Here is a 26337-nt window from a genome sequence, read left to right on the forward strand (position 1 = left end):
TCAGGCTTCCCCGCCCAAACCTTTCGTGCCCGGCTCCACCGACCCTGCGTCTCTTCTCTAGTTGGCTTGACTCCTCCGGTCCACTGCACTCGGCTCTTGCTCCCAGTCCTGGAGCCAGGAGCCTGGACACTCTCACACTGCTCTGCTGAGCAGGGCCCAGCTCCGCTTTCCCGCGCAAATGTCCTCGTCTCTTCCTCTCTCTACCCACGCCACCAGACCTCCCAGCTCTCACTCTAGACACGCCCCCAGCTTCCCAGTCACCTGACTCCTGTGCTCACTGTCTGTCTTCCCCCTGCAACCAGAGGCACGGCCCCGGCAGTTCCGGATCCCTTGCTCTGAAAGTACTTACACCCCGGTCTTCCCCCTTACACAAGGCTAACAGCACAACAACAAAAACAATTTATAGTTGAAGAATGAAGAGCCAGAGTGCAATGGATTTTGAACATGGATATTTTTTTCTTACAGTGCCCTGATGTAGTTGTGTATTTTACTAAAACTCATTATCAATATGCAGTCGTGTGCTGAGACATCATTGTTTTGTTCAGTTTCTGCCAGATGACATCACAGGTTGACTGGATGAACCCTTTACTGGTGGATGTTCCTAGCAGAAACCCCTGCACTACAACCCTCCTCACCCATGATACGTGACATAGAGCTAAACTGATTCCAATTATTATTTGTCTGATTTGTCTTAATGGCAATAGTGCAATAAGCTGTTGAAGGGGGCATTGACGGCATTGCAAGCTCAATCAGAGTGACAATGCATGATTTGACCAAGGGGTCAGTATTTGTTCATATCTCAGGGTGACGAACCTTTCCTCTGGAGAAGTATAGTGTGTGTGCAGGAACCAACAGTGCCTTGAAAAATAATTCATACCCCATGAACTTTTACATATTCTTTTCATATTAGACCGACAAACCTAAAAGTTTTTTATTGGGATTTTTTCTGATATAGCAACACAGAGTAGCAAGTATTTGTGAAATGTAAAGGAAATGATACACGGCTTTCTAATTACTCATATTTTTTAAATAATCAGAAAACCATGTATCACTTCCTTTACACTTCCCAAATACTTGCTACTTTGTATTAGTATATCACATAAAATCCAATTAACCCCTTCACAACCTTTGACATACCCATATGATAGGGGATCGACTGCAGCATTTGGGAGACTGTGAGAGGGAAGGGACTCCCTCTCCCACCTGATCGGCGCCTCCACCCTTGACGTCATCGCACAAGCCCGATCATTGTCACAGCAGCCCCAGGTCATCATGACGACTTCCGTGTCAACTAGCTACGTGAAGCCCTTTAGACTATTCCAGAAGCTTATACCGGGATTTCCATGTAATTCTCTGAAATCTGTGATTCATACAGAACCCCTGGTGGAAGATTCCCTATAATAAGGCAGATGGAGACACTGTGGATGCCGTCTGGCCTATGATCTGGCGGTGTCTGTCTTTTTAAGCGTGTTGTAGTAGGTTGACTCCCTCGGCTGCTTCCGGAAGTAGACTCAGGAAACAGGTTTTCTCTGCAGGCTTTATAATATGGCATAAAGCCCTGAAACTCCAGCAAGAATAAACACGACCTTACTGGCAGAACAACAAAACAAGAGATAAACAATAGCACATTCCATATGTGTGTGCGGTTCGCTCACACAGGTTATGTACAGCCTTCAGCTCCTCTCTGAGCTATGGCTGTTCAGTATGGAGACCGTGCCTCTCCAAACACAACACAGAGAAGAAAAACAGGACTGAACATTTAAAGCTTGCTCAGCCACACCCTGAGGTGGAGGTATGGGGAATGACTTCCCTCCCATCTCTACGTCATTCCCATAAAATCACACCCTTTCAAAAAGGTAACCCCCAGCATAGAACATGCTAGTAGAAATTCAATAGGTCTCAGTTCACACAGAAAAGCATCCAGAGTGACACATACCTCTCCTCGCATATAACACCAGTGACTCTGTCACAGTGCATAAAAGTGTAGTCGGCCACAGTTTTGTGCAACTCTGAAAATAAGAACCCCGCTGAACAGAGGCCAGATGGAGTCCAGAGTAAATCTGCTGCCTCCTTATAGTGAATGGATCCCTCAGGTGTTTCATTTGAATCATGTCATTCAGAGATTTAGATAGAAACCACAGTGTAAGTGCTCAGAGTAGAGTGCAGGATAAATGTGATCCAAAATGTTATGTAAAATGTTCCCCATAAAAGCTTCAACTCAATCCGCAAAAAAAGCTCAGGCCCATCATGATGCTCCCCTCCCTTCTGAATCCCAGTGTGCCTAAACCACACTTAGTGTCCAGATGTTTGGCATTTCTGTAGTGATGAGATCTGTTTAATTTACGGGGTGCATGTCTCCAGAAGTATGAGCTGGACATAATTAGTGTTGAGCCACCCTCGTAGTGTTCGAGTTCGGTTCGGTTCGTCGTACACACGTATGTTCGCCGAACTGTTCGTCGAACACCTTCGAACACCATTAAAACCAATGGCAGGCAAACAAAAACACATAGAAACAAATAGAAAACACCTTCAAAGGTGTCCAAAAGATGAAAAGCTGCTCAGAAGACACAACTAACACATGGAAAAGTGACAAGTACATATAGTCATGCGAAAAGAAAAGAGGTGGAGGAGTAAAAGGAGGGGGAGACACAGATATAGGCATGTTATGCCCTTCTAAAACCAAAAAAGTGCGAAGCCGACACGGCCAGTCCGTTCCTGCCCGTGCGACCTCCTGACGGCCAGCCCCCCTCTCCCAATACTGGTGCCTGTCCGCTGGTGGGTCGAGCGAGCCCCCCTGCGGTGGAGGCAGGTCCAAGCTTTTTAATTTAAATTGTCTCTCTAATTTGAATGAATACACTTTAAATCCTTTTACAAGGATCTATTGGAGGGCAAGTCTCATGCCAGCAGCCGCATAATTCCAGCTCCAGTAGCGTCCACTAAAGCTGCTGCAGTTAAAAGGCTTTTATAAGGATCGAGCTCGGCGGTCCACCGCAAGGCGTCCTACCGCCAGTCTCAGCCCCTATGCCTTGGGGTGCTTCCCCGATGTTCTTCACTGAGTGTCCCGGGGACCCTAACCATTTCCTTTGAAAAAATTAACTGTCCAAACTACAGGTGGTGTAGATTGCTTAACAGCTGGGATAATCCGCTGACTAGCAGACACTGCTACTAGGCACAAAGTATTTCCTTGGCTAGATGCAGTTAAAAATTTGTAATTAGATACTCTTGTTGGATGCTGAGAAAGCACTTCATAGAGTCTCCTGGCACGCCATATATTCCCTTGAAAAGCTTGGGGTAGGGGTCAAGGGGACCCTTTTATAGGCAAAATCACGGCCCTGTATCGCAATACGTCACCTAGGCTGAAGATAAATGGAACATTTTCATCACCTTTCATAATCACCAATGGGACAAGGCAGGGATGTCCTCTGTCCCCTCTCTTATACATCCTAGTGACGGAGCACCTGCTCTCATCAATTCGCCATAACCCCAATATTAGGTGGATTGAGGTGGGAGGCACCGAGTACAAGTGCTCTGCATTTGCTGATGATGTCCTAGTATATATCACTCAATCACATATATCCATCCCTGCTGTTATGGCTGAAATAGATCACTTTGTTACATGATCAAATTTTAAAATCAATGCAGCGAAGTCTGAGGCCCTCGTTGTCTCCCTCCCCAAATCCATACAGGATTCCATCCAGTCCAACTTTCCCTTTGCCTGGCCCTCACATGGTATCAAATACTTAAGAATTCCTATTCATAGAGACCTCTCCCGTCTATGTTATCTTAATTTTGGGGCCTTCATTGAACAACTCCATACAGACCACGGTTGGCAAGTTAGAACTGTAAGATTCACTACGTGAACCACTGATGTTTTGTGGAAAAGCACATGTACACTGTGTTCCAAATTATTATGCAAAAAGTGTTTAGGAGTGATAAGGAAAGAATTTTTTTGTTTGTCAGTTAAACTCATTGATGGTGATGTGTGTCAGGGCTCTTTATATCACTGTAAGCAATTGCAGACACCTGTGCTAATTAGTTTGGCAGGTGTGTCCAATGAAAGGCAAGAAAAGAAAACTTATGGTGTGACCCCCATGCTCCCCTGACCTCAACCCCATTGAGAACCTCTGGAGCATCATCAAAAGCAGTGTCTATGATGGCGGGAGGCAGTTCACATCTAAGCAACAGCTCTGGGAGGGTATTCTGTCCTCATGCAAAACAATTGAAGCAGAAACCATCCAAAACCTGACAAATTCAATGGAAGAGAGGGTTCAGAAGCTCCCTTCGAACAAGGGGTCCTATGTCCAAATGTAACATCACCTAGAATAAAGTTTTGAGTTGAAAACTGTTTGATTTCAGTTTCTAATAAACTGCTAATGCTTATAATTTCAAAAATGACCATTTTTTTGTTCTTTATTAAAATGAAAAGGTTGATCGAAGAGTGTGGGGGATCTAAGAGTGTGGCAACCCAGTAGTCAGGATTACTTCGAATTCTGACAATCTGAGGGTCATGTTGCAGGTAGTGCAGCAAGAAGGCACTCATGTGTCTTTCACATCTAGGAGCCCCAAAATTATTTTCCGGGCTAGATGCAGCTAAAAATTATTATTAATTTTAAATCTGGTGGAGCTTAGTATAGATGGCCTAATAGAATCAGTACTGCGAACTGCTACAAAGCCCAAATTATTTTCCAGCTAAGAAACAGATAAACATGATGAGTAATTTTAAATCTGGTGGAGATTGGTATAGATGGCCTAATAGAATCAGTACTGCACACTGCTACAAGGCCCAAATTATTTTCCAGCCAAGATACAGATAAACATGATTAATAATTTTAAATCTGGTGGAGTTTAGTATAGATGGCCTAATAGAATCAGTACTGCACACTGCTACAAGGCCCAAATTATTTTCCAGCCAAGATACAGATAAACATGATTAGTAATTTTAAATCTGTTGGAGCTTAGTATAGATGGCCTAATAGAATCAGTACTGCACACTGCTACAAGGCCCAAATTATTTTCCAGCCAAGATACAGATAAACATGATTAGTAATTTTAAAGCTTAAAACAGTTGGTGAGGTGAATTTAACAAATCATCAAGCTTTTACTCTCCCCAGGATGACACAGGGGTAGAAAAGTCGTTTCGGATCCATGATTTGTTCATCTTTATGAACGTGAGTCTGTCTACATTATCAGTGGAGAGCTGCGTGCGCTTATCTGTCAGCACACCACCAGCAGCGCTGAACACACGTTCAGACAGAACGCTGGCTGCGGGGCATGACAAGATCTCCAAGGCGTAAGTGGCGAGCTCTGGCCATTTATCCAGATTGGAAGCCCAAAAAGAGCAAGGGTCCAGTGACACAGTCATGGCTTCAATGTTTACTTGGAGATACTCCTGTACCATCGTCTCTATGCGTTGACTATGTGTCAGACTTCTGGTCTCCTGTGGCCTTGCAAAGGATGGGCTAAAAAGTGGTGAAATGATTGCGCAAAATTGATGTTACCAGCCGATACTGTGTTTCTGTTACATTTTGAGAGCTGAACACTCAGCGGTCCCACGGTTGGCAGGTTGGAACTGTGAGATTCACTACGTGCACCACTGGTGTTTTGGGGAAAAGCACATGTAAGATTCTGCAACAGTCTCTGCTGATACTCCTGCATGCATGCATCTCTTTCTATGGCAGGAATAATTTCTGCAAATTTACTTTTGTACCGGGGATCTAACAGTGTGGCAACCCAGTAGTCAGGATTATTTATAATTCTCACAATTCGAGGGTCATGTTGCAGGTAGTGCAGCAATAAGGCACTCATGTGTCTTGCGCATCCAGGAGCACCAAGTCCCTGTTGTGTTGGTGGCGAGGTAACAATCATGCTTCCTTCCTCTGCCCTCTCCCCCCAACCTCGCACAACAGAAATGTGATCAAGGTCTCCCTCATCTGATGAGTCTTCCATCAGTTCGTCCTCCACTTCTTCCTGGGCTCCTGCACCTTCCTCACTAGTTTGGCTGCTACCATGCGCCCTGGTAAAACCATCTCCCCCACCCTCACATGCCTGCCGCCTTGGTGCTGCCGACCGTCTGGACCTTGCAGATGTTAGCCCTTCCGCATACAACTCCTCCTCCTCTACTTCCTCCACCTCCTCTTGTGCCACCACCTGACTCCGAATTCTGTTTAACATGTGCTCCAGCATGTAAATCACCGGAATAGTCATGCTGATAATGGCATCGTCAGCACTAAACATCTTCGTCGCCATTTCAAAACTGTGCAGAAGGGTGCATAGGTCCCTGATCTGAGACCACTCCTCCAGCGTGATTTGCCCCACCTCTGGATCTCGTTGGCCCAGGCTATACGTCACAACGTATTGCACCAGGGCTTGTCGGTGCTGCCACAGTCGCTGCAACATGAGCAGAGTTGAATTCCACTGGGTAGGCACATCGCATTTTAGCTGATGAAGTGGCAGGCTCAACGACTTCTGTAGAGATGTAAGTCGCTGAGCTGCGGGATGCGAACGGCAGAAGTGAGCACACAGCAACCGTGCCCTCCAGTCCGGGATAGTGGGCTAAAAATTGCTGGACAACCAGGTTCAACACGTGAGCCATACAAGGCACGTGTGTGACATTGCCCCGGCGAAGGGCCGCACCCAGGTTTGCAGCATTGTCGCACACGGCCTTCCCTGGTTTCAGGTCCAGTGAAGACAACCATTCATGAAACTGGTTCTACAGAGCTGACCACAACTCCTCAGCTGTGTGACTCACATTTCCCAGACATTTCAAAGTAAAAACCGCCTGATGACGTTGAGCCCTGCTGCCAGCATAGTAAGGAGGTGTGCAGGATCCCTACTGCGCAGTTAGAAAGCTTGTGGCATGACCAGACAGGCTTTGGGTGCAGGTGGAGGACCAAGAGGAGGTTGAGGAGGCAGAAGCAGTGGAGGAACTTTGAGATAAAGAGGATTGACTTTCAACTCGTGGGGACGGCAAGACTTGGACAGCAGCCCCTTGTCCTGCTGTCACCATAGTTACCCAGTGCCCAGTCAGTGACATGTAACTCCCCTGTCCATGCCTACTCATTCAAGTGTCTGTGGTGAAATGCACCCTGTCACATACAGAGTTTCTCAAAGAAGCGGTGATGTTGTGTGCGACATGCTGGTGGAGCGCAGGCACACCTTTCTTTGAGAAGTAGTGCCGACTGGGCATCTGGTACTGGTGCACTGCGACGGACATAAGGTCTCGAAAATCCTCTGTGTCTACCAGGCGGAAAGGCAGCATTTCTGTAGCCAAGAGTTTGCAGATGGTGAAATTCAACCTCTTAGCTTTCTCATGGCTAGGAGGAAATGATCTTTTACTTGTCCACATCTGAGGGACCGAGGGCTGGCTGTTGTGCTTAGACGGGGTTGAGAAGGGTGTCCCCGGCAAACTGCCAGTCTGTGAGGAAGATGCAGGCGGACATGTTAGGTTGCCTTGATCCAAAGATGGTGCTATCGATGTCGGACAGCGCTCAACACCAGCTGGTGTTTCCACCTCCAAAGAAAATGATGACCTGCCAATCACGCTGGCTGTTGTGGGTAAAGAGGTGGCAGGTCTGCGTCCCAAAACAGGTGTGACTGCTCTCCCCCCCAGTCACAGAGGATGAAGAGGCCGCGGATGCACAAGATGTGGCAGACGGTGGTTGGCCCGGCCGGCTAGGCCGCATTGTAGCACAGTGAGCTTCCCACTGCAACTTATGCTTCATATCCATGTGCCGGTTCTTGCATGAAGTACTCAAACTATGTATTTTTTGGCCTCTACTTAGCTTTTGCTGACAAATGTTACAGATAACACGAGTTGGGTCATCTTTATCGATCTGAAAACATGCCCAGGCTATGCAAGGCTTAGCACCCATGCGACCTGAAGAGCCACCAGGACTTGTGGTCAGAGGCAGAGTTGTGTTTGTGGATGCAGTTGTTGACGTGCTTCCAGTACTACGTCTCTGTCCTGGAAGGCGCATCCTGACCTCATCGTCACTAGCATCCTCCTCCACCTCCTCTGCTGACCTCATCTGGCTGACTGTGGGTTGACAGTATGTGGGATCTCCAACCTCGTCATCATCACCCTGTGTGTTATCACACCCGTCGTCCTCAGAGCCAACCTCTTCCTGTCCTAACAAAATACTCAAGTTGTCGCTCCAATGAGGTATTTGAGTCTCATCATCATCTTCCTCATTGTCTCCACCAACAGGAAATACAGTTTGGGAACGAGGGTGTACATTACGGTCAGAACCTTCTGCGTCTGGTCCTGGATCCGACTCATAAAGATTCTGGGCATCAGTGCAGATCATTTCCTCGTCTGGATTCACAGAAGCTCTGGAGCCGACCTCTGATTCCCAGGCTATAGTATGAGTAAACAGCTCTGCAGACTCAACCATGTGTTCTACTCCATACTCAGAGGGGCAGCTGGAGACTTGGGAGCTGTGAGGAAGCAAGTGCGATTGGGGTGACACCTCTGAGGACGGGAGTATTTGTGATGTTGAAGTTGAGGTGGAGGAGAGCCCACTTAAAGGAGCACTTGAAATCCGTTGAAGCACCTGCTGCTTTTGTGCCTCATCTGGAATTTATAGCGATTTGCATGGCCGTAAGAAAGGATTTTATCACATTGTCCGCTAAAAGAAGTAGACATCTTAGTTTGGCTGGAAGATGATCTTTCTTCTGCAGATGTTACTGTTGCTTTAACACCTACCCCACGGACACAACCTTTTTTTCCCTTCCCAACATGCCTATTCCCCTTTCCACCAGCAGCAGGCCTTTTTCCACTCATTTTGGTGGTTAACTAATTCACAACTCTGGAGTTGTTTGCACAAAAACAATGGATGGGAACCGAGCAGAGCTGAGTGGCCAAACTGTGGTATTAGCCCAAAAGTATTGGCTGGGTTAGATGCAGATAAAAATTATTTTGAATTAGCAACCTGCTGGAGGTTAGTATAGATGGACTAAAAGAACAAGTCCTACACACTGCTACAAGCCAAAATATTTTTTCAGAGCTAGATGCAGAAAAAAATTATATTGAATTTGCAACCTGATGGAGGTTAGTATAGATGGACTAATAGAACAAGTCCCACACACTGCTACAAGCCGAAATAGCTTTTCAGAGCTAGATGCAGAAAAAAATTATATTGAATTTGCAACCTGATGGAGGTTAGTATAGATGGACTAATAGAATGATGCTATGCCCAAAAGGTTTTACTTCACTAGGTGCAGTAAAAAAAATTGTATTCTATACACAGGTGGTGTAGCTTGCAGCACAGATAGGCTTCTCCACTGACTAACACACACTGCAAGAGGACAAAAAGGATTAGCTTTGCTAGATTTAGCCAAATGCTGTGAAAAAAACTTGCACAGCACTGGCACAGACCTGCCTTGCAAAAAGTGATAGGAACTGATGTAGCCTAGCCCTGAAAAGGACTGCAATTACAATTAGTCTTTACTCCCAACCTAACTATTTAAGAGCACAGACCTGCCTGATAAAAGTGATAGGAACTGATGTAACCTAGCCCTGAAAAGGACTGCAATTACCGTTTGTCTTTACTCCTAACCTATCTATTTAAGAGCACAGACCTGCCTGATAAAAGTCGTAGGAAACGATGTAACCTAGTCCTTAAAAGGACTGCAATCACACTATTCCCTACTCCCAAGCTATCTGTAGATTTGTGCGAAAATTGGCTTGAAATTAACAACAGCGGTGCCATCTAACATGCAGCTGCAGCAGTGAGAAAATGGTGGCGACGAGGAAAATGGCTGGGTCTTATAGGGCAAGGACATGTGACATACACTGCCAATAACACATGCCCTTGCTTGTGTGAATAAAAGCAGTTCGGTCCGTGTGTGCGCTGCTGATAGGCTGACAGACTGCACCTCCCCACTGTAAATGCAGGAAAGAGAAAAAAAAATGGAGATCTTCATTGTTCCTGCAGAGATCCATCCCCTGCCCCTCCCCCCGCCCCGCTGTACACTCAAACTGCGTATTAACATTAATTTTCAGCATTACTGAGAAAAAATCCAGTTATGATTTTGGTGCACGAACAGTTATCGAACATAACCTCGAACAGCCGAATTTTTTTCAAATCATTCGTGTTCGCCGAACGGCTCGATCACTGCCCAAAACAGCTCGAATTTGAGATTGGCGAACAGTTCGAGTCGAACACCGCTCATCTCTAGACATAATACATATGCACTACAATTAATGGGTACTGAAATGGCAGATTTGGAATTTTCACATAGCAACATCCACTGCTGCTTGTTTCTGGAAAACACACATAGAGTCAAAATCATCACTACACCTGTAGAAAAATTCCAAAAGGGGTATAATTTCCAAAATGGGGTGACTTGAGGGGGGATTCTACTCTTCTAGCACTTAGGGGGGCTGTATATGGAGTCCTCAAACTATTCAAACTAGGAAAAGCTGCTCTCCAGGAAGCCAATAGTTCTCTGTCCCTCTCGAGTCTCGCTGTCTGGCTAAGCAGTACTGTACAGCCACATATGGGGTATTGCCACGTTCAGCAGAAATTGTTTGACAATATTTTGTGCCATTTTTACCCATTTTCCTATGTGAAAATGTAAAATCTGGGGCTACAAATATTTTTTGGGGTAAAAATGTAATTATTTTTTCTTCACTACCCAATTGTATACAATTCTGTGACACACCTGTGTTATCAATATGATCATTGCACCCTTGAGAGCTGTAGTTTGTAAAATGGGGTCACTTATGGAGGGGTTCTTCTGTTCTGGCACCTCATGGGCTCTGCCAATGTGACATGGCTTTCTCAAACCATTCCAGCAAAACCTGAACTCCAATATGGCACTTCTTTGCTTGTGAGCTTTGCACTGCACCTCAAAAGTTGTTTTTGACCACAAATTGTGTATTAGCGTACTCAGAAGAAATTGCATAACAAATTGTATGGTTCATTTTCTCCTATTATCTCTTTTGAAAATTGAAAACTTGAGGCCAAAGCAACATTTTAGTGGAAAAAATGTTAATTTTCCAAGACTCAGCCCAATAATGTGACTCGCCGGAGGGTTAAAAATGCTCACTACACCCCTAGATGAATTCCTCAAGAAGTGTAGTTTCTAAAAAGGGGTCACTTGTGGGAGTATCTACTGTTTTGGCATGTTAGGGGCTCTTCAAATGTGTGAACAGAGGTGTAATGCGTGACCCTGGCCTGTCTACTTCTATGGAAGTAGTAATGTAGTGGATTGAGCAGGGTCACACATTACACTCCTGCTCTCATAGAAGTGGACGGAGCGGTGTCATACATTACATATATTAGATACACACCGCTGAGCTCAATATCTAATCCCATCATGTGGTGCACTACACTGACCCCTGTATCTAATTACAGCCTGTGTTACTCTAAGCATATCTAATCGCAGCACGTGATACACTCCATGTATATAACCCCAGCTTGTGATACAGAATCTAACTAACAGAATCGGTGCTATCAGAAGTCATTGGTGACAGTGGCACCACACTGTGATCCTAAACTTCATCCTTTCTTATCATTTTACAAACACCCAAATGGGGAGGAGAGGGGTGACATCAAACACATGTGAGCAGATTCAGCCCACATTTACTGCATTCATAATGTGAACTAGCACTACACTAGGTTTACATGGCAAATTTCAGCAGCTACTCCCCCTAGTGTTTAAAAGTGGAAATAAACCTTTTTAAAATATTTTTAGTATTTTACTTTATTAAAAAAATGATAATATTTTTTAAAGAAATGAAAACATTAATACTTTACATTTTTTCAATTGTTGAAATTTATTTTTTTTATGGCACCTTCCCTTTAAGGTGGATTATACAGCCAGTCTGACATACATCTTCATTATAACCAAGAAAATTTAACTACACTTTGAAATATTATAATATTCAAACATTGAATGTATGAAATTGGAACTTTATTACTGCTATAGGAAATATGTTAAAAAATAAAGGTACAAAGCGCACAAATTGACCATTTCATGAGAGTCCAATAGTGACTGCAAGTAGTACCCTTTGTTAGGACCCTAACTTATATGTCTCTCGAGGGCTGAAAGACTACAATTTTAAGGGCAGGCAGGATCCAGCTCTAACTAAAAACACCCTTACGCTGATTGAAGGAGTGCTCAGTCAGAAGGAGTGTACTACAAACATGAAAACACTGTCCAGCACCTCCAAACAGAATAAGACAAGTGTAAACAGGTGCAAGCTGTCGCAGCTATTCAATAAAACTAAGCCGAGGCTGTTGGGCTCTCATGAATTGGCCAATTTGTGCGCTAAGTACCATCACTTTTAACATATTTTCTATAGCTGTAATACAGTTCAAATTTCATACATTCAATGTTTGCATATTATAGCATTTCAGAGAGCTTGGGATGGCTTGCACCTGTTCACACTTGTTTTATTCTGTTTGTAGGCGCTAGTCAGTATTTTGATACATCTACAAAGTAAGCAGGACAACCTAACGAAGTTCAAGAGATCTATTTAACAATGTATGCATTTTATATTATAAAATCTAATGACATGGAACCAAAACAAATAAAGTCCAGTTTAGGAACCCTTATTTTGGCATTTTTCTTAAAATATTTTTATTCTTCAACAATCCTTAAAAGAACATCATTCCTTTTCGGACCAGGTATATACATACAGTGGGCAATTTATGGCAGCATAGAGGACACAGCTGTCTAGGAACAGACTACGCGTTTCAACCGTATAGGTCTTCTTCTTCTTCTTCTTTATTTGTTTTGGTTCCAAGCGATTGCAGGATGGTGTGCTTCCCTCATTTCCGTGCGGATCCCTGGCAGATGATTGGACCAAGGAGAAACTACGATCTGGGTAAGCTGGCTGCTATTGACTTTTTGCATGACAGATCCACTTTAATGAACTTTCACCTTGAATGAAATGCATGTTTGTTTTGTTCATATACAAAATATATATTGACACTATATTATTGTCTGTAATGCATGAATTATTCATATCCCTATCGCAAATTTTATCTTTTCTGTCTATCTTTTCCTTAACAGGATGTGGGATACTGATGCTTATCTCTTGATGATCATTTGTTTAAAATCAATGCTACATAGTATAATATCCTACAATGAAAAGTATTCACAATCTCTGAGGGAGAGTGACCTTCAGACTTATTATGTAAATCATTGTCATAACTCAAAATGTTCTACCAATATTAACTACATCAGGTAATTGTAAATGAACTGTGATGCCTATTAAGAGGTTAATTAAAGGGTTGTTCCCAAAATAGTACATTATGCCCTATATTCTGGAAAGAACATAACTTGCTAATTGCTGGGGCTCCGAGTTCTAGGACCAGTGATCCAGAGAATAGGTCTCTGGGATCTAGGAATCGGGCTCTGCAGAATGGAGTGTAGCACTTTGATAATTCTTGTAGTCTCATAGACAATGAATAGAGTGGAGGTCAAGAATGTGCACCTGTACTTCATTATACACAGGTGCTCTGGTTCATGTGTTCCAGAGCCCTGCTCCCAGCATTTGGTAGGTTATTCCTTATCCTAAGAATAGTGTATAACTTACTATTTTTGGAATAACTTCATCTATTTTACTTTTTCTTTCAAATCAGAAATAAAATGGTACAAGATCATTATTTCAGACATCACAATTAGTAATTTTATGTTGCTATCATTGCTCCGTCATGTATTTCTATACAGTTATATGAAAAAGTTTGGGCACCCCTATTAATCTTAAGCTTAATGTTTTATAAAAATTGGTGTTTTTGCAACAGCTATTTCAGTTTGATATATGTAATAACTGTTGGACACAGTAATGTTTCTGCCTTGAAATGAGGTTTATTGTACTAACAGAAAATGTGCAATCTGCATTCAAACAAAATTTGACAGGTGCATAAGTATGGGCACCCTTATCATTTTCTTGTTTTAAATACTCCTACCTACTTTTTACTGACTTACTAAAGCACTTTTTTTGGTTTTGTAACCTCATTGAGCTTTGAACTTCATAGCCAGGTGTATGCAATCATGAGAAAAGCTACTTAAAGTGGCCACTTGCAAGTTGTTCTCCTGTTTGAATCTCCTCTGATGAGTGGCATCATGGACTCCTCAAAACAACTGTCAAATGATCTGAAAACAAAGATTATTCAACATAGTTGTTCAGGGGAAGGATACAAAAAGCCGTCTCAGAGATTTAACCTGTCAGTTTCCACTGTGAGGAACATAGTAAAGAAATGGAAGAACACAGGGACAGTTCTTGTTAAGGCCAGAAGTGGCAGGCCAAGAAAAACATCAGAAAGGCAGAGAAGAAGAATGGTGAGATCAGTCAAGGACAATCCTCAGACCACCTCCAGAGAGCTGCAGCATCAACTTGCTGCAGATGGTGTCACTGTGCATCGGTCAACTATACAACGCACTTTGCACAAGGAGAAGCTGTATGGGAGAGTGATGCGAAAGAAGCCCTTTCTGCAAGCACGCCACAAACAGAGTCGGCTGAGGTATGCAAAAGCACATTTGGAGAAGCCAATTTCTTTTTGGAAGAAGGTCCTGTGGACTGATGAAACCAAGATTGAGTTGTTTGGTCATACAAAAAGGCATTATGCATGGCGGCAAAAAAACACAGCATTCCAAGAAAAACACTTGCTACCCACAGTAAAATTTGGTGGAGGTTCCATCATGCTTTGGGGCTGTGTGGCCAATGCCGGCACCGGGAATCTTGTTAAAGTTGAGGGACGCATGGATTCCACTCAGTATCAGCAGATTCTTGACAATAATGTTCAAGAATCAGTGACAAAGTTGAAGTTACGCAGGGGATGGATCTTTCAGCAAGACAATGATCCAAAACACCGCTCCAAATCTACTCAGGCATTCATGCAGAGGAACAATTACAATGTTCTGGAATGGCCATCCCAGTCCCTCATTTCAAGGCAGAAACATTACTGTGCCCAACAGTTATTACATATATCAAACTGAAATAGCTGTTGCAAAAACACCAATTTTTAAAAAACAGTAAGCTTAAGATTAATAGGGGTGCCCAAACTTTTTCATATAACTGTAAATACTAGTGATGATTGAGCACTAAAATGCTAGAGTGCTCGGGGCAGCACGGTGGCTCAGTGGTTAGCATTGCAGCACTGGGGTCCTGGGTTCAAATCCCACCAAGGACAACCCCTGCAAGGAGTTTGTATGTTCTCCCCATGTTTGCATGGGTTTCCTCCAGGCTCTCCAGTTTCCTCCCACACTCCAAAGACATACTGATAGGGAATGTAGATGGTGAGCACCGATGGGGACAGTGATGATAATGTCTGTAAAATTGTCTGAATTGTAAAGCACTGCAGAATATGTTGGCACTATATAAATAAAAAGATTATTATTATTACTTGAATCAAGCAGGTCAGATGCTTGGACGGGCTCGACTTGAGTAATGAGTATAACTGAAGTCATTGGGAAACTCAAGCATTTTTCCGGAAGACCCTACAGGAAATGGATGGAAACAGTGCTGAAATGGAATGGGAATAGCATGGGGAAGATGTCTCGACGCATCTCTAACTCCCAGATCGCTGCTGGGAACATGTCACAGTATTACGCAACTTTTACAGATTGACAATAAAACCTATAAAACCTGAGGATTTTACAGGAAAAAAATGTTAGGAAACATTATTTCCTCTATAATGATTTGTATATAAAGATAAATTAAAAAGAGAGAAAAAAACCCTCAAAAACGCCTCCTCCGCCCCTTAATAGCCGAGCCATCTCTCACTGTATTTCGCTGTCACCTATGACTACAATAGATTACATAGTAGAGGGGAAAACAAAACTACACCCACCAGTAGTCACCGGTAAATGTAATTTCAACAATTTACTACCTTATCTGGGCATATGGTGTGTGTGACATGGTCAGACGCATCCTGTTTAATTTATGAAGGCGGGACTATGAAACTCACAAAGCCTATGCGGCCATGCAAGAAGTGCCAAAAATCAGAAAGAAGAGGGACTTTGATACACCCTGTATTAGACATAAAGGAGGGCCTCATACACATTCTGTTAAAATTGTTAGGTAGTGGGACTCCTAGTCTCATAAAGCCTATGCACAAACTGTAAGGGCTGCCAAAAATTAGAAGAAGTGACTGCAATACACCATGGAAGACAAAAATATTTAACGAGTGCCACATGATGACCTTCTAAACATTTGGAGAGAGTAATGCATAAGGGCCCTCTAAAAATCTGGAGAGAATCTATAATATAATCGTAGATCCCTCTGTCCAAAGCCTTTATAGACTGCGCAAGCATGATGCACCTGCGTAGTCTGGCTCCAGACAGAAGAATGCATCGAGCTGTTACTAGTAAGAGGAGTGTATGGCGCCGGAGATCGCGGTTTGCGTAGGCATACTTACCTGACCGGAAGGAGTGTTGCCGCGGCACCTCTGTTCTGGCCAGGCATCGGTATCGGCGCATGCGCATAGCGCGCTATCCGGCGCCATTTTACTGAAGACACATTTGCAGTGTATCTTCAGCAAAATGGCGCCGGACTGCACGGTGGGCACGCCTGTACTCCGGCACCACACTCCTCCCCCGGCCTCCGGCAGAATGGGACACAGCGCTCGAGCACAGGGAAGAAAGGTGAGTACAAGTGTTTATTTTTTTGTGTGTGTGCAGCGTGATAGGGATGAGGGATGCCATGCATAACAGGATAGGGATGAGGGGGTAAAATGCATACCAGGATGAGGGATGGGGTACCATGCATACCAGGATAGGGATGAGGGGGTGTCATGCATACCAGGATGAGGGATGGGGAACCATGCATGCAAGGATTGGGGATGAGGGGTACCATGTATACCAGGATTGGGGATGAGGGGTACAATGCATACAAGGATTGGGTATGAGGGGTACCATGAATACCAGGATAGGGATGAGGGGGCACCATGCATACCAGGATAGGGATGAGGGGGTACCATGCATACCAGGATACGGATGAGAGGCCATGCATACGAGGATACGGATGAGGGGGTACCATGCATACCAGGATAGGGATAAAGAGTGCCATGCATACCAGAATAGGGATGAGGGGTGCCATGCATACCAGGATAGGGATGAGGGGTACAATACATACCAGGATGAGGAATGGGGTGCCATGCATACCAGGATTGGGGGATGAGGGGTGCCATGCATACCAGGATTGGGGGATGAGGGGTGCCATACATACCAGAATTGGGGATGAGGCGTACCATGCATAGCAGGATTGGGGATGAGGGGTACCATCCATACCAGGATGAGGGATGGGGTGCCATGCATACCAGGATTGGTGTATGGGGGGTGCCATGCATACCAGAATGGGGATGAGGGGTGCCATGCATACCAGCATAAGGCTGAGGGGGCCATACATACCAGGATTGAGGATGAGGGAGCCATGCATACCAGATTTGGGATGAAAGGTGCCATGCATACCAGGATTGGAGATAAGGGAGCCTTGCATACCAGGATGAGGGATGGGGTACCATACATACCAGGATAGGGATGAGGGGGCGCCATGCATACCAGGATGAAGGATGGGGTACCATACATACCAGGATAGGGATGAGGGGGTACTTTGCTTACCAGGATGAGGGATGGGGTACCATACATACCAGGATAGGGATAAAGGGTGCCATGCATACCAGGATGAGGGGCCATGCATACCAGGATAGGGTTGAGGGGTCACCATTCATGCCAGGATAGGGATGAGGGGCCATGCATACCAGGATACGGATGAGGGGTACCATACATACCAGGATTGGGGATGAGGGGTGCAATGCATACCAGGATTGGGGATGAGGGGTGCCATGCATACCAGAATGGGGATAAGGGGTGCCATGCATACCAGGATTGGGGATGAGGGGTACAATACATACCAGGATTGAGGATGAGGGAGCCATGCATACCAGAATTGATATGCGGGGTGCCATGCATACGCGATTTGGAATGAAGGGTGCCATGCATACCAGGATTGGGGATAAGGTGGCCATGCATAACAGGATGAGGGATGGGGTACCGTGTATACCAGGATAGGAATGAGGGGGTGCTATGCATACCAGAATGAGGGATGGGGTACCATACATACCAGGATAGGGATAAAGGGTGCCATGCACACCAAGATGAGGGGCCATGCATACCAGGATGGGGTTGAGGGGGGCACCATGCATATCAGGATAGGGATGAGGGGCCATGCATACCAGGATACGGACGAGGTGTACCATACATACCAGGATTGGGGATGAGGGGTGTCATGCATACCAGGATTGGGGATGAGGGGTACCATACATACCAGGATGAGGGTTGGGCTGCCATGCATACCAGGATTGGGGAATGAGGGGTGCCATGAATACCAGGATGGGGATGAAGGGTGTTAAGCATACCAGGATTGGGGATGAGGGGGCCATGCATACCAGGATGAGGGATGGGTTATCATTAGTGTTGAGCGAGCATGCTCGACACTGCTCGGTACTCGCCTGAGCATCTCACTACTCGGGATGTTCGGCGAGCACCGAGCATTTCCTGGTTATTCGGGCGGGAGCTTGGGTCTCCACCCTGCATGTTTGGCACTCTTTACAGAGCCAATGAACATGCAGGGATTGCCAGCCAGTCACTGTAATGCCGCAGCCATGTTGGTTGTGAGCTTTACAGTGACTGACTGGCCGCACAGCGTCACCTCGAGTATTTAAAACCGGGCGCCGCTATCTTGGACACAGTCGCTCCGGATCAGACGGTGTAGGGAGAGTGCTGCTGAGTTAGGGAGAGATTTATACTGCAAAATAGGTAGTGTACGGTCTCTAAAGCCTGCAAAATCAAAAAAACAGTCCTTCTCAGAACTAATATCCATCCCAGATATCAGGCAGGCTGTATAGGAGACGCAGTGGTTATACCAACAAACACTGCATTACAGTCCTGTGTGCTGCTTTTCAAATTGCTAGACTTAGCCCCAGGTCTCAGGGGCCAGGAAAAATCCTTTTTTTTTCATCTAAATCCTCTTTTTTTTTTTTTCCCTCAGTCAGACTGTACAAATACCCGTCTAATTAACCTTTTAGTATCCCACCGCCCCAAAAAAAAAATTGAGTGTGTCTGTCAGTGTTCAGACACAAATATATCTGTTTAAAAGAGTCTGGTTTTGGCCAGATAGCTAGAACTGTGGTTTTGCAGTTCCACGGCTCAAATCTCTGTATTATCCACTTTTTTGCCTTTTTTGCATAAAAAAAATCATTTTGAGTGTCTCGCTGACTGTTCAGACACAAATATATCTGTTTAAAAGAGTCTGGTGTAGGCCAGATAACTAGAACTGTGGTTTTCCTCTTCCACGGTTCAAATCTCTGTAGTGTCCACTTTTTTCCTTTTTTCAATAAAAAAAAAAATTTGAGTGTAATCAATCTTTTTGCTTAAAAAAAAAACATTTTCGAGTGTCTCGCTGACTGTTCAGACACAAATATATCTGTTTAAAAGATTATGGTGTAGACCAGAAAACTAGAACTGTGGTTTTCCTCTTCCACGGTTCAAATCTCTGTATTATCCACTTTTTTGCCTTTTTTCAATAAAAAAAAAACATTTTGAGTGTCTCGCTGACTGTTCAGACACAAATATATCTGTTTAAAAGATTCTGGTGTAGGCCAGATAACTAGAACTGTTGTTTTCCTCTTCCACGGTTCAGATCTCTGTATTGTCCACTTTTTTGCCTTTTTTCAGTAAAAAAAACATTTTGAGTGTCTCGCTGACTGTTCAGACACAAATATATCTGTTTAAAAGATACAGGCGTAGGCCAGATAACTAGAACTGTGGTTTTCCTCTTCCACGGTTCAAATCTGGGTGTAATCCACCTTTTTGCATAAAAAAAACCATTTTGAGTGTCTCGCTGACTGTTCAGACACAAGTACAGTCATATGAAAAAGTTTGGGCACCCCTATTAATCTTAAGCTTAATGTTTTATAAAAATTGGTGTTTTTGCAACAGCTATTTCAGTTTGATATATGTAATAACTGTTGGACACAGTAATGTTTCTGCCTTGAAATGAGGTTTATTGTACTAACAGAACATGTGCAATCTGCATTCAAACAAAATTTGACAGGTGCATAAGTATGGGCACCCTTATCATTTTCTTGTGTTAAATACTCCTACCTACTTTTTACTGACTTACTAAAGCACTTTTTTTGGTTTTGTATCCTCATTGAGCTTTGAACTTCATAGCCAGGTGTATGCAATCATGAGAAAAGCTACTTAAAGTGGCCACTTGCAAGTTGTTCTCCTGTTTTAATCTCCTCTGAAGAGTGGCATCATGGGCTCCTCAAAACAACTGTCAAATGATCTGAAAACAAAGATTATTCAACATAGTTGTTCAGGGGAAGGATACAAAAAGCTGTCTCAGAGATTTAACCTGTCAGTTTCCACTGTGAGGAACATAGTAAGGAAATGGAAGAACACAGGGACAGTTCTTGTTAAGGCCAGAAGTGGCAGGCCAAGAAAAACATCAGAAAGGCAGAGAAGAAGAATGGTGAGATCAGTCAAGGACAATCCTCAGACCACCTCCAGAGAGCTGCAGCATCAACTTGCTGCAGATGGTGTCACTGTGCATCGGTCAACTATACAACGCACTTTGCACAAGGAGAAGCTGTATGGCAGAGTGATGCGAAAGAAGCTGTTTCTGCAAGCACGCCACAAACAGAGTCGACTGAGGTATGCAAAAGCACATTTGGAGAAGCCAATTTCTTTTTGGAAGAAGGTCCTGTGGACTGATGAAACCAAGATTGAGTTGTTTGGTCATACAAAAAGGCGTTACGCATGGCGGCAAAAAAACACAGCATTCAAAGAAAAACACTTGCTACCCACAGCAAAATTTGGTGGAGGTTCCATCATGCTTTGGGGCAGTGTGGCCAATGCCGGCACTGGGAATCTTGTTAAAGTTGAGGGACGCATGGATTCCACTCAGTATCAGCAGATTCTTGACAATAATGTTCAAGAATCAGTGACAAAGTTGAAGTTACGCAGGGGATGGATCTTTCAGCAAGACAATGATCCAAAACACCGCTCCAAATCTACTAAGGCATTCATGCAGAGGAAAAATTACAATGTTCTGGAATGGCCATCCCAGTCTCCAGACCTGAATATCATTGAACATCTGTGGGATCATTTGAAGAGGGCTGTCCATGCTCGGCGACCATCAAACTTAACTGAACTGGAATTGTTTTGTAAAGAGGAATGGTCAAAAATACCTTCATCCAGGATCCAGGAAATCATTAAAAGCTACAGGAAGCGACTAGAGGCTGTTATTTTTGCAAAAAGAGGATCTACTAAATATTAATGTGACTTTTCTGGTGGGGTGCCCATACTTATGCACCTGTCAAATTTTGTTTGAATGCAGATTGCACATTTTCTGTTAGTGCAATAAACCTCATTTCAAGGCAGAAACATTACTGTGTCCAACAGTTATTACATATATCAAACTGAAATAGCTGTTGCAAGAACACCAATTTTTATAAAACATTAAGCTTAAGATTAATAGGGGTGCCCAAACTTTTTCATATGACTGTATATCTGTTTAAAAGAGTCTGGTATAGGCCAGATAACTAGAACTGTGGTTTTCCCCTTCCACAGTTCAAATCTCTGTATTTTCCACTTTTTTGCCTTTTTTCAATAAAAAAAACATTTTGAGTGTCTCGCTGACTGTTCAGACACAAATATATCTGTTTAAAGGATTCTGGTGTAGGCCAGAGAACTAGAACTGTGGTTTTCCTCTTCCACGGTTCAAATCTCCTTTTTATTACCCTTTTGCCATTGATAGTGCCAGTGTAAGCTATTTTACTAGGGAAGCACACTAAAGCACCACTATTGCGAACTGATCAGTGTGAACAGGTTACTAATTGGATAGTAGATAATACTTCCAGTCACCTGGGCACCACCACCTCCGGTCTGTCTTCCACACGGTCAAGTCTTAGTAGCCGTGAGTCTCGATTGCATACTCCTGCTCACCCTGATGCTCCTTCCTCCCACCATGCCGAGTGTCGTCAGACAGCAACTGATCCCACAGTTGGACACTCTGAAGAGCTGTTCACTGGTCCATTTCCATATTTGGGCCCCTCGCCTGCTCCGCTTGAAGTGGTGGAAGAGGAGATCCCATGTAGCGATGGCCAAATATTTGAACAGCCATGGCCACAGGAAGGCGACGCTGGCAATTTGTCACAAGAGGTGGACGATGACGAGACACAATTCTCACGAAGTGAGTAGGAGAACCGTGGTGCGGAAGTGGAAGAGGAGGAGGTTGTGGATGATCTAGTAACTGACCCAACGTGACAGGAGGACACGCAGAGCGAGGCCAGCAGCACACAGGGGGAGGGATGCAGAGTACCCCAACAGGCAGGAAGAAGCAGTGTGGTGGCTGCAGACAGAAGGCGGGCAACAGTTCTAGTACAACCAATAGGTCTTCCAGAGTCTGGAATTCTTTTAAAGACTCTGCTGATAACCCCAAAAAGGCCATTTGCACCACCTGCCAGGCCAGCATCAGCAGGGGTGACAAAACTACCAGCCTGACCACCACCAGCATGATCAGGCACATGTAAGCAAAGCACCCGACTTTGTGGGGCAAACCCCAGGGTCCACAACCAGTGTCAGTGGGTGTCACCACTGCTTCTTCCGCTGTTGTGCATGTAAGAGAACCCCCTGTTGTGCGTGCAAGGCAATCCCCTGTCCATACTGCATGCAAAGATGCCCCCTCCTCTCAGTCTTCACTTGTTATGGCAGTTTCTCAAGAAACAGCATCAACGTTCACATTCACGTCCCACCGCAGCACTCAATTGTCCATATCCCAGACCTTTGAACGAAAGCGCAAATTCGCAGCCAACGCCCCACAGTCCTAAATTCACACATTTCACGACTGCTTTGTTGGAAATGCTGCCTTTTAGGCTGGTGGAGACGGAATCCTTCCGCAACCTTATGGCGGTTGCCGTCCCTCGGTACTCGGTCCCCAGCCGACACTATTTTGCTCGGTGTGCCATCCCCACACTACACAAGCACGTGTCCCAAAACAAAAATCAGTGGGATCCTTTGAAGCATTCCAGAGTAATTAGTTCATAAAGTGACACTGGTCAGAATTGTAAAATTTGGCCTGGTCATAAAGGTGAAAACAGGCTTGGGGCGTGAAGGGGTTAAAGGAGAGATACAACACTGTGATAGTATACTAGGCAGAGGTGGATATAAAAATCTATGAACATTGGAAAATTAATTAGCAATCCAATCTAGCAAATAAAAAAAAGTGGAAAATATCTTACATTCAAGATAGCCAGGAAAACATCTTAAACCAACACCTTTGAGCACTTTTCCGTACATATACGTAACAGCCAGGTTGAGCGTGTATTGAGTGGGCTCAGGACCTACATCTGCTCCATACAGGGCAGATGCCAGCTGTAATAGCTTAGGATTTCACAGTGACATCTGGGCCATTAGAACCGCCGCATGACTCGTTCTTGAGTTTTGTCCACCACCAGATGGCCACCCAAGACATGTGAATCGGCCCTGTCCAATACCCTTTGTCTATAGGGTCCTGGTATCAACATTTGCTCCACTATCTCCTCCCTCACCTTAGTAACCTGGTACAGTAAGTCCCCACTCAACATGAAAGGGAGACCTGATGTCAGCCCTGACTTCTGTGCTATGCTGTTTATGACTGTTATCTTATTGAACCCTTCTTTTAGCTATAGGTCCCTGGCCATTCACTTTCACAGGACAAGTTTGGGGTCCCTTGCTGGGAGGACAGTCCTCACTGCAAGCTGGATATGTGTAGAAGGAACACTGGCGTCCCATGCTTTCATTTGCTCGGTGATCAGGGGACAATGGGCTGCTACAGTGTTGGCCAAAAGTAATGGCACCCCTGAAATTCTGTCAGATAATACTCAGTTTCTTCCTGAAAATGATTGCAATCACAAATTCTATGGTATTATTCTCTTCATTTAATTTGTCTTCAATGAAAAAAACACAAAAAGAATTGTCCTAAAGCCAAATTGGATATAATTCCACACCAAACCTAAAAAAGGGGGGGGGGAAAGTATTGGCACTTTTTGAAAAATCATGTGATGCTTCTCTAATTCATGTAATTAACAGCACCTGTAACTTACCTGTGGCACCTAACAGGTGTTGGCAATAACTAAATCACACTTTCAGCCAGTTAACATGGATTAAAGTTGACTCAACCTCTGTCCTGTGTCCTTGTGTGTACCACATTGAGCATGGAGAAAAGAAAGAAGACCCAAGAACTGTCTGAGGACTTGAGAAACCGAATTGTGAGGAAGCATGAGCAATCTCAAGGCTACAAGTCCATCTCCAAAGACCTGAATGTTCCTGTGTCTTCCGTGCGCAGTGTCATCAAGAAGTTTAAAGCCCATGGCACTGTGGCTAACCTCCCTAGATGTGGACGTAAAAGAAAAATTGACGAGAGATTTCAACGCAAGATTGTGCGGATGGTGGATAAAGAACCTCGACTAACATCCAAACAAGTTCAAGCTGCTCTGCAGTCCGAGGGTACAACAGTGACAACCCGTACTATCCATCGGCGTCTGAATGAAAAGGGACTGTATGGTAGGATACCCAGGAAGACCCCACTTCTTACCCCGAGACATAAAAAAGCCAGGCTGGAGTTTGCCAAAACTTACCTGAGAAAGCCTAAAACGTTTTGGAAGAATGTTCTCTGGTCAGATGAGACAAAACTAGAGCTTTTTGGGAAAAAGCATCAACATAGAGTGTACAGGAAAAAAAAGAGTCATTCAAAGAAAAGAACACGGTCCCTACAGTCAAACATGGCGGAGGTTCCCTGATGTTTTGGGGTTGCTTTGCTGCCTCTGGCACTGGACTGCTTGACCGTGTGCATGGCATTATGAAGTCTGAAGACTATCAACAAATTTTGCAGCATAATGTAGGGCCCGGTGTGAGAAAGCTGGGTCTCCCTCAGAGGTCATGGGTCTTCCAGCAGGACAATGACCCAAAACACACTTCCAAAAGCACTATAAAATGGTTTGAGAGAAAGCACTGGAGACTTCTAAGGTGGCCAGCAATGAGTCCAGGCCTGAATCCCATAGAACACCTGTGGAGAGATCTCAAAATGGCAGTTTGGAGAAGGCACCCTTCAAATATGAGGGACCTGGAGCAGTTTGCCCAAGAAGAATGGTCTACAATTCCAGCAGAGCATTGTAAGAAACTCATTGATGGTTACCGGAAGCGGTTGTTCGCAGTTATTTAGGCTAAAGGTTGTGCAACCAAGTATTAGGTTGAGGGTGCCAATACTTTTGTCTGGCCCATTTTTGGAGTTTTGTGTGAAATGATCAATGATTTGATTTTTGCTTCATTCTCTTTTGTGTTTTTTCCTTGCAAGCAAATTAAATGAAGATAATAATACCAAAGAATTTGTGATTGCAATCATTTTCAGGAAGAAACTGAGTATTATCTGACAGAATTGCAGGGGTGCCAATACTTTTGGCCACCACTGTATATGACCAGGGCCGTGACATCGCCAGCAAATTACAACCCCAATGATGGCCTTGGCCATGCTTCCCCCTTGGACTTTTGGATGCCCCACCCCCTTTTGAAGCTCCGCCCCCCAAGCACGGAATGGGTTGCCTCTCCACGTGTAAGGGGTAAGACCGGGGTGTAAGTACTTTCAGAACAAGGGATCCGGAAATGTCGTGCCTCTGGTTGCAGAGGGAAGACTGACTGCGAGCACAAGAGTCAGGTGACCGGGAAGCTGGGGGCAAGTCCATAGCCAGAGCTCAGGGGTCAGGTGACTGGGGAGCTGGGGGCGTGTCTAGTAAGAGGGGGGGGAAAGGAGTTTTGCGCGGGAAAGCAGGCAGTTGACAGTTGGAGTCAAGTCCGACTAGAGGGAGAAGAGACGCAGGGTCCATGGAGCCGAGCAAGTGAGGTGCAGTGTTATGGACTAAGGGCTCAGTGGGTCAAACTGGAGACTGCCTGCTGTCACCAGAAGATGGAGCATTGTTTAGGTGGGGAAGCCAGAAGAAAACAACACTGGCATCAGCCGGCAACGGCCTTGTGGGGAACAAGAGTCAGCTAAGTGTAAAACTGCCGATTACAACCATTTTGACTGCTACATCTAGCCAAACTGTGGATTGCCGGCTATAGCCTGTTACCTGCTTCGTCCCTTGTTGTCCCCATATTTCCCCTGTTACTCCCTGAGTGGAGATTGACCCTGTTTCAATAAATCCCCCCTGTTTATTAACCCTGTACCGGCTGCTCTGTGTTTCTGTGTCACTGCATCTAAAGTACCTGTGTCACATTTGGCGTAGTCAGCAGGATGCAGTCTTTAGACACAGACACTGCAGATCAGTCCCTCCTGGGAGCCAC

Source organism: Phyllobates terribilis, unplaced genomic scaffold (genome assembly GCF_046119375.1).
Source record: "Phyllobates terribilis strain yellow unplaced genomic scaffold, ASM4611937v1 Scaffold_1__5_contigs__length_1240528914, whole genome shotgun sequence".
Classification (NCBI taxonomy): Eukaryota; Metazoa; Chordata; class Amphibia; order Anura; family Dendrobatidae; genus Phyllobates; species Phyllobates terribilis.